At 37.0% G+C, this 10,093-nt stretch overlaps 2 long non-coding RNA genes across 3 annotated transcripts; both read right to left on the bottom strand.

The window, feature by feature from the left end:
• Positions 1 to 799: 799 nt before the first annotated feature.
• Positions 800 to 2,291, bottom strand: LOC131532974 (uncharacterized). The gene is made up of 3 exons (XR_009269012.1): positions 2,097 to 2,291; positions 1,724 to 1,849; positions 800 to 982 (listed from the first exon to the last, which is right to left on the bottom strand). It is a non-coding gene; the product is annotated as an uncharacterized LOC131532974 (long non-coding RNA).
• A 3,727-nt stretch (positions 2,292 to 6,018) lies between these two features.
• On the bottom strand, positions 6,019 to 8,499 carry LOC131533415 (uncharacterized). Of its 2 annotated transcripts, XR_009269100.1 has the most exons (4): positions 7,390 to 8,499; positions 6,983 to 7,060; positions 6,794 to 6,849; positions 6,019 to 6,597 (listed from the first exon to the last, which is right to left on the bottom strand). It is a non-coding gene; the product is annotated as an uncharacterized LOC131533415 (long non-coding RNA). The 2 variants fall into 2 exon arrangements; XR_009269099.1 differs by having other exon boundaries at positions 6,983 to 8,499.
• Between the last annotated feature and the right edge of the window lie 1,594 nt (positions 8,500 to 10,093).

The raw sequence follows: 10,093 nt of genomic DNA, 5'->3' as shown, positions 1-10,093 counted from the left end.
ATTATGCCATTAATTGTAATAATCCAGTGAGATTTTTGACTGACAACAGCCAGTGCTCCACACAGAGATCTGATCTGATCTCATCATCTGTCTGGAGTGACATGAAGAAACAGAACAAACAGAGACAGACTAAATCCAGAAGAACTGTGGCAACATCTCCAAGATGCTTCAAGAAACCTACCTGCAATCCATCATAGGCCAATATATATATATATATGTAGGCCTATGATGGATGGGTAGAAAGAAAGAAAGAAAGAAAGAAAGAAAGAAAGAAAGAAAGCAGATGTGGCCGCTGGTGAGATTTGTCTGAAAGTGTGATTTAACATCTTTTTTAAGTAGTGATTCATTGCTCAGCTCATATATTCCATATCGCAAGAGAATCACATCATAACATTGTGCTGACACTCGAATCTGTCACCAGTTCATCCAGACTATTCCGTCAAGACCGAGGCTTTTTACTTTTATGTCACGCACGTCTGGACGCCCGACGCGGCTAAAGGAGTACGCTTCAGACTTTGAAAGGTGAGATTTTTATCAAGGGAAGCAGATTGTAGACGAGCAGTATCCGTCCAAACGGCCCCGTTTCCACAAACTCCGAGGGAAGAGGGAGGAATGGAAATGGAAAGAGAGGTTTGGGGAGCTCCTTTCATCGACTGTGGTGTGCTACACTTGTTTCAGCCAAAGCACCCCCCTCCCCCCTCCTCCTTACTTCCACCTTAAATCTCCTTCTCTCACTCACCCTCTCTCTCTCTCTCGCTCTAGTAGACTCCAGATGTGCCGTGGCTCCAGTGTGGCTGACATATACAGTAAATCGGCATCTGAGGGCTCGTCAATCTGCGGGGCACTGATCGAGAGGGCCCCGCCCCTCTGCGGGAAGTTTGGACGATGGAGATCCCGAGAGGGTTTGTGGACGGCGCTGACGCGGAGGCGGAATCAAAAACCAGGAGCCAAGGAACATTTTCAGAAGGAGTCTGAGGGAAAACTGTGTACCACAAAGCAGCAGAAATCACTTGCAAAATGAACATGGTTTACTGTAGTATTTGCACACATCATCGTGGTATTTGTGATAAAATGTGCTGATTATAGGTCCTTACAAAAACTACTATAGTGGTACCATGGTATAACCGGGTGATGCTTTGATGTATATGAAATTACATAATTTGAAAAATAAATAAATATTAAAGCACTATGGTAGCCTATTAATATGTTTATACTCACGAAAACGTACTATGTACTACCGCAGAAATGTAGACACTTTTTTTAGCATGGTAATACAGGGTTTTTCTGGACACATACATAAAGCATAGTAATACCATGTTTAGTAAGTTATACTTACTAAAAGGCACTGTGTCAATACTTTGATATGGTAAATACCTTTGTGCCATGATATTGCAGTCATTCAGTACCATGGTATTGCCATGGTGTCACCACAGTATGTTTGTAAGGAACTATGAAACATTAATTATTTTACATACAGTTCTGTAATTAGCACATTTTATGCCCTAAAAACACCATACATGCATAAATATAGGCCTACCATGGGAGATGAATGGCAATCATTCAATAACATGGTGATATTATCATATCACACATTATACAGTACAATTTCTGTAAGCTAAGAATCGTGAATATTTATATTCCAGAATTATTTCATACAAAATTTACACCTTTACTCATGTATAGAAAAATACTCAAAGTGTGACCAGTGAATTTCAACACCCACTTCCAAATGTAAATCCTTCATCAGCGCATGAAAATTTAGCGTCTGCATCGTTCATTCAGTAACCTCACACACTTGTGCAGATCCAAATTTTGTTAACTCCTCCACTCCAGACGAAACGAGACAAACCTCAGGGACAGATCAGGGTGAAAGAGCGAGAGACAGAGAAAAAAACAAATGTTCTCTTTCAAACAAGACAATAAACAGAGGGAATGAGAGCGCTCGGATGTTTCAACACATCTATAAACACACTAGAGACTTCGAATTGACCAAGAATTGGGCAATGCGTCAATGGCGGGGAGAGCTGGAAAGGTTGAGAAAGAATTCTGCTGATCTTAGATAAACTTTTCAAGGAGAAGGTTAAGCTTGACCTTACTCATTCGGCCGGTGACGTCTGCAGAGCACTGGATGCTCAGAACCTGTCAAATTCAAAGGCACGCCAGATATAATTGTGGGAGTTGAGTCAGAGTTGCAGAATTAGGATTCTGCGTGTGTCTGATGGTGCGAGTGTGTGAGAGAGTTAGCGTGCGTCTGGCTCTGCGATAAGAGCACTTACTCGGATTGACTCAAAGCCTGGGAAAATGAGTGGGCTGGAATGTATGAAGAAACAGCATCTGCAAACTCGCACACACACACACACACACACTTGCCCATATATACAGTCTACTTAGTCTAGTGTACATGCAAAGTCTCTCTCTGAATATTCATGCATGGAAATTCATGTTTTTGTACCCATGAATGTGCTATAAATGAATACAGCAATGGTGTGTGTGGACTGCCGCAGCTCAAACCCCGTCCTCAGAGCGTGGTTGGAGAACTGTGTCGCCAACTTCCTGTGGGATCCCTGTTCTCCATCGTACATATTTGGGGCTGTGTGAGTATGTGAGTAACCAACCCAGGCGTCAGCAAGCTGATTATTTTCACTGACCCGAGTCTGTCTCCTGCGGGGCCTCTGACGGCCTGAGTGAGTGAGTGAGAGTGAGATAGACAGAGAGAGAGAGAGATGTGTGAGCAAAGAGACACGAGAGAGAGAGACAAAAAAGGATGAAGATCATGGAAATGCAAAGGTGAATGGAAAGAAGAGAAAAGGAAATGGAAATATAAAAGGAAGATATGATGAAGATCCAGAAAGTGTAAGTGGTGAAAGAAAATGGAAAGCAAAAGGAAAAAGGAAAAGGAAGATAGAAAAGGTTAAAGATGTAGAACATGTAGAGATGAAAGAAAATACATAAGAAAACAGAAGGAAATGGGAATAAAAGGGAAAAGTAAACAGAAAAACCAAAAGAAAAAGGAAACAGAAATAAAAAAGGAGGATGGAAAAGGATGAAGATCCAGAAAATGTAGAGGAGAAAAAAAAGAAAAGAAATAGGGAAAGGAAAAAGGAATAAAGAGGAAGAAAATAAAAATTTGAATGCGTAGGGAAATGAAAGAAAATACATTTAATAGGAAATGGAAATAAAAGGGAAAAAGGGAAGATCTAAAAGGAGGAAGGTCAAGAAAGTGTTGAGATGAAAATAAGTTACAATTGGAAAAAGAAGGTAGAAAAGAATGAAGATAAACAGTGTTGATGTGAAAGAAGAGTAATGCAAGAAAAAGAAAAGGAAAGGATGAAAAAGGAAAAACGATGAAGATGCAGAAAGTGTCTAAATGAAAGAAAAGGTATAGAAAAAGGGGAAAAAAAGGAATGGGGCATGAAAGAAAAAGGAAATGGAATGAAACAGGAAAGGAAAACCTTTGCAAGGAAAAGAAAAGAGAAAGGGAATGGAAGTGGAAGTGAAAATGAAAATGAAAAAGAAAGAAAAAGTGCAAGAAAATAGAAAAAAAGTAAGTATAACCACAAGCATTCCTTTTCCTTGTCCTTTTCCTGGAAAGTAAGGAAAGGAGAGTAAGTGACTTTAAAAGTGTAGCTGTAAAAGCGAGCGTAAGAGTAGAAGGTTTTCTAGGGGGTGTGGGGTGTGGGGTGTCTGACAGCGTGAGCGGCCGATGTGGCTCCAGTACGGCGGGCAACTCGGGCAGGTTGATGAATGTCTCGGGCTCAAGCATCGTTGCCACCCAGAGCTCATGAGGGCCGGCCACAATGACTTACAGTCTCCTGGACCAAACCACCAGCCTTCCCTCTGCTCCCAAACCATCCCATACACACACAGCCCTCCTCCCCTCTCCCTCCAATCCACAAACACCGTGTGTCTATCCTGAGACTCTCAGGAGCATATCTCAACACCCCGGCCCTCGTAACTCACACAAACACACTGATTCTTCCTGTTCTTCCCCTCTATATATAACACACACATTCATCCACACCACAAATCTCACACACTGCTCGGAGAGGAATGTTCAGTGTGTGTGTGTGTGTGTGTGTGTGTGTGTGTGGTTGCACCATGTGATTGAGTGTTTGGTAAATACTGGAAAAGTGTGTCTGAAGCAGCAGTGATGCCTGAAGCTATGTACTATATGCTACATTTGATGATTTTCATAAATCAGACGTTCTGCTTCATGCCAACGGTGAATGAAGCAGGTGTACTACATGAAGAATGTGGAAGAAGCTGATCGCCAACCACTGAATGATTTCTTGATGCTGGCAACCCGATCAAAGCATCAGGAACTGAGAGAGAGATAAAGAGCAGATATCAACACTAAAATGAACTCCTCCACTGCCAGATCTTCTTCCTACTGGCACGGCTGATCCTGTAAGCACCTGCACTCTTAAAAATAAAGCTTCTTATCAAGGGTTTTTGCAGTGATGGCACTATTTTTGTGAACCTTTCAGTGAACAGTTCTTAAAATAACAATTTTTCTTAATGTGAAGAACATTTGAATGATCTGAAGAACTTTTGTCACCATTTGTGGAATGGAAAGGTTACATGGATATTAAAGGTTTTTCATGGAAAAATTGATGCCAATAAAGAACCTTTATTTTTAAGAGTGTACTGGCACCTTTGGCTCCATAAAGAAACTTTAACATTCATAGAACCTTTTCCATTGCACAAAAGGTTCTTTACACACTCTTAAAAATAAAGGTACTTTATGCACTTTTAAAAATGAAGGTACTTTATTGGCATCTATGATTCCATGAAGAACCTTTAACATTCACGGAATCTTTTCAATGCACAAAAATGGAAAAAGGTTCTTTAGATTATAAAATGTTCTTCACACTAAGAAATCAAAATGGTTCATTTAAGAACTTCTTTGGGGAACCCAAAATTATTCTACCACACTTTTACATTATTGGAACCAATAAAGGTTCAAAGGTTTTGCAGTGATGCCATAGAACCATTTTTGGCTCCCCAAAGAACCTTCAGGTTCCACTATAAAGAACCTTTTGTGGAATGGAAAGGTTTCATGGATGCTAAAGGTTGTTCATGGAACCATATCCCTATACACTTCAGAATACATCCGGCTGCTTCTGTCTTCGGTCACGTCATCACTAAACAGCAGTAACCCAGTGCCACTGGAAGCCATGCATGCTCATGCCATCGCACTGCTCCATGTTTCACAGATGATGTTGTATGCTTTGGATCATGAGCTGTTCCAAGCTCAGTTTGATATTAATTTCAGCCGTCCAAAGAATGCACTTCCAGAAGTGGTCTGAGTTTTTTAGATCTTTTTTGGCAAAGTCTAATCTGGCCTTGTTTGAACCCTCTGTATTTGTTCTCATGAAGTCTTCTCTTGATTGTAGACTCTGACAGTGACATGTCTACCTCTTGGAGAGTGTTCTTCTCTTGGCTGGATGTTGTGAAAGGGTTTTTCTTTACCATGGAGAGGATCCTCCGATCATCCACCACTGTTGTCCCAGGTGAAAAAAGAAATATATTTAAATTGTGCTTTTTCAGACACACTTAATATATTTATATTATACTGTACTAATTGCATATTAAATGTATTATTTTGAAACAACTTTAAGTATATTAAGTGTATTTCAAGATATGCTTAAGTTCAATTTTAATCTATTTGTAATATATTTAATATATTGAAATTGTGTTAAATTGGAACCACTTTAAGTATATTTAGTGCAATTTAAGTGTATTTTTAAAAATACATTTAAAATGTACTTTTAATACTTCATGAACTACAGGTAAGGTATATTTGAAGCATCGTTTTAATGTGCTTCAAGTACATTTCAATTGTATTTCAGCTTATTAGAAATGCATTAGCATTACACTACTAGTATATTATATTTATTAGTATTATATTTTTCAATATATACACACATGTACACTTTGATATTTAGAAAACTTTAATGTATTATATAGTGTACATTACAAATATTCATGAAGTACATTTAAAAAAGTACAGCAGCATATATATTTCGGTGAAAAACAAAAAAAACATACTATTAAATGTATTAGAAATGCACTTGAAATACAAGTATGTTTATAGTATTTTTGTATTACTACAAACATACTCAAGTACATTTTAAAACATTATACAAAATACAAATGAAAAAAAGACTGAAATGCTATGGAAGAGCTATCTTATCCATTTGTAGAACATTTCAGTTATACCTGTATTACTGAAAAGTACAGAATTTTACATCAATGAATAAATAAAAATTACAATGCAATTTTCTGAAGAAAAAAAAACATGTAACGTGAATAGATGTGTGTGCAAAGACTGAAGATGATAAAGTTCAAGCAACAGAATAGGGAGGGATGGAGGGGTTTTGGAGGTGGACGAGGAGATGGTGTAGGGATGGTGATGGGAGGATGACGATGATGCCCTGACGGCTTAGATGGTGTTTGGCACATGGCACAGACCCAGAGCATCCCAGTGCTGACAACACACGGTGGAGTCGAGGGAGGCAACTAAGGGCCAATGGAGCTGAGCGTCGTCGCAGGTTCCGGAGACCTGGGCACAGCCTAGTCGGTAGTGTCTTGCAGCTTTAGAAAAAAAACAAAACAGAAACAAAATTAGATAACAGATTTTTACATGAATGACTGAAAAGAAGCACAAATTAGCTACCTGGAATGGACACATTGCTAATGTTTTTCTTCCAAGATTGACCGAATCCCCCTCTATTAGGCCTGATTCAAAAATCTCTATAACAGAGGAGATACGACATTAAAACATACTTACTATTCCTTTGCTTGTCTCTGCACTCAGATTTCATTTTGTCTTCTATAGCAGCTGATCTAATAAAACAACAAATGTTAATATTTCTTACACGCACACACACAAAAAAGGCAAATGATGATTGATGATTTGTTTTCTATTTAAGAATGACAGAACAATGTACCTGGTCGGAAATATAGTCAAAAACCTTACCAGTCTCAGCAGTTTCAGATGTAGCCTACTGTATGCTCTTACAAGCAGCCCTTCTTACAATTTAATCTTTGTTCTTATCTGTAATGAGAAATATATATATTAGAAAATAAAGTCATAAGGTTGTCAAGCTTGAACAAATATAGACACCAATCAACCAACACTACCACAGTTTGCTGATCAGCTCAAGACAAAGTAACTGTATGTTCATAATCATGTTTTTTTCAAAGATCATTAACCTCATTAAAATGAAGCCAAATTGTTCAGGAAATCAGAAATAAATATACTTCATGTTGCAAATAAAAGAATGTTAATGTTAACTAATTTTTTTTTTTTTTTTTTTCTGCCAATGCATGTGTCAACAACATGACTGGTACAGACAAATAACGTTAATTAAATACAAATCTTACCTGAAGTCACAGTGAGGTTCTGAAGCCAGACGCCATACACGCTGCAGAAGCTGGTAAAAATAAAAACATACCGCTTTATGCCATGGTCTGTCTGAATACTGGATTCTGATTGGCTGGCAGTGTTGATTAAATTCGTTGAACTGCACAGGTAGTTCCAGGTCAGTTTAATCACGTTCTATATTAATGTGCTTCCTATAAACATTGGTAACCATAGTAACATACAATTACAGCTGAATAGTAATACAGACGAAAATAACCGTCATTTTTATCGTTCCGGTCAAATATTGCAGCACAAATATTATTAACATCTTTAATATGTGAATGCTGGCAAATGACCATGGCATAAACGGGATAATCAACGGCTAGCTGTGCATTAAACGATCTGAATGCACTCCGCTGCGCGTCGGGTGGTTCTTCGCCTCCACGTCGTGCATTCAAATCGTTTAATGCACAGCTAGCCGTTGATTATCCCTTACATATTTTCTAATTAATTTCATAATTCCCCCAAAACAATTTGAATTCTGCCATCAATCACCCTTAAGATGCTCCAAACCATCTAAGACTTTCTTTCATCTTCGAAAGAATAGCGGAGATATTTAAATGAAATCTGAGAGATGTATGTCCCTCCGATGAAAAGATTAATCAAAGATGTTCACGTTTCAAAAAGTTCATCGCAAAAAAACATCGCTAAAGTAATCCATATGAATTGCGTGGTTTCCTCCAAGCGCCCTAAAGAGACACGATCGCTCTATATAATATAATACGGTTTAAATTTAGACTTATATTCACATTCAAGGGACATTTGCACGCACATCATATTTGATTTACGAAGCTCTCTGCTGCGAGCTCATTATCATACGAACCAATCAGAGCCGTTCAATGGCTCTGGAACCAATCAGGTTTAGTCTGTGTTGTTTGAATTTAAACACAAATAAACGTGGTTTTTTTTTTGGGGTTTTTTCTCATTTCAGATATGATGTTGAAATCCTTGTGGGAATTTCAGAAATATATATTAGAAAATAAAGGCATCAAGCTTGAACAAATTTATAAACACCTAGCTTATAACAATTAATGTATCATACTGAACAACAGCCTAATCAACCAAAGTAGCATAACCCATATTAAACAACATATTTTAAATACTGCAATGGTTAATAATATTTGACAAAGGTTTGTACATTGTAAATGTAAAAATTTTTTTCAAAATATCGTACTTTTCCAAATATTAAAATTATAAATACATAAATATTTAAAATATAACCATGTGTAGGCCTACTGCAATATAAAGTACATTAAAAACCTACTAAAAGTGTAATCATTTTGTTATGTTCTTACACAAAGTACACATAAAATATATTTTAAGTAAGAGTAACATAAGTGTTTTTTTTTGTAAATACACTAAAACGTCACTAAATGTATGCTTGTGTTTAGTATATTCCTTAAAAGTGTAACTAAGAATATATTTATTAACATAGTATTTCTACTATACTTTTTAGAAATATAGTAATAGTGTGCTTGTGTTTAGCATATTCCTTAAAAGTGTAATTAAGCATATATTTATTACCAAAGTATTTCTAGTATACTTTTTATAAACACATTAAAAGTATGCTTCTGTTTAGCATATTTCTTAAAAGTATAACTAAGCATATATTTAATACAAAAGTACTTCTAGTATATTTTTTAGAAATATATTAAAATGCAATTCAGTATATTTTTAATGCACTTCAAATAAGCATGTTGGGAATACAAATGTATTATAAACATACTACTTGAATTTCAAGTATATTTTTAATACATTTAATACTACGTCTTTTTCACCTGGGGTCCTCCGTGGACGCCCAGGCCTTTTTATGTTGCTGAGCTCACCAGTGCATTCTTTTTTCTCAGAATGTAACAAACTGTTGATTTGGCCACTCCTAATGTCCCTGCTATCTCTCTCTGATGGATTTGTTTTGTTTTTGAAGCCTAACAATCGTCTGTTTCACTTGCATGGAGAGCTCCTTTGACTGAATGATGTGGGTTCAGAGCAACAGCTTCCAAATGCAAATGACACACTTAGAGTCAACTCCAGACCTTTTACCTGCGTAATTGATGTAGAAATAACAAAAGAATAGCCCACGCCTGTCCATGAAATGGCTTTTGAGTCAATTGTCCAATTACTTATGGTCCCTTGAAAAAGCGGGGAGGTACATAATAAAGAGCTGTAATTCCTTAACCTTTCCTCCAATTTTGATGAGAAGTGTGCACTTTAAGCCCATATTCATTATATAACTGTAACTTGAATATGTTTTTTAGTCCTTTAGATTATTAAAATGTTCTTTGGGAAACCAGAAGTTACATTCAATGACATTCACTGTGAAACCCCTTTTGCAAATTTAATTTTTAAGAATGTGGATGTCACAAATCATATTATGTGTCAAAGCAGTTAGAGATGATCTGGCCTGGATCTGGTTGTGATCCAGACTGGACCGTGTGATGAATATTATACAGTAAGATGACTAATGCTGGTTAAATCCAACAGTCTCATTGACCTTTTCCAGGATTCAAGGATGCACAGTTGTGGAAATTGTTGAATTTGGTTGCATTTTGCAAGGTTCTTGCCATCAAATCTATTAAAGATAATCATTTGAGTTTGAAGCAGTTAACAGAAAGGATAGCAATACTAGGATAGCAAAATTTGTTCTCTTTCCCTTTAAAAATATTT

This window comes from Onychostoma macrolepis, chromosome 24, assembly GCF_012432095.1.
Source record: "Onychostoma macrolepis isolate SWU-2019 chromosome 24, ASM1243209v1, whole genome shotgun sequence".
Taxonomy (NCBI): domain Eukaryota; kingdom Metazoa; phylum Chordata; class Actinopteri; order Cypriniformes; family Cyprinidae; genus Onychostoma; species Onychostoma macrolepis.
This window is presented reverse-complemented; position numbering and strand designations above follow the sequence as displayed.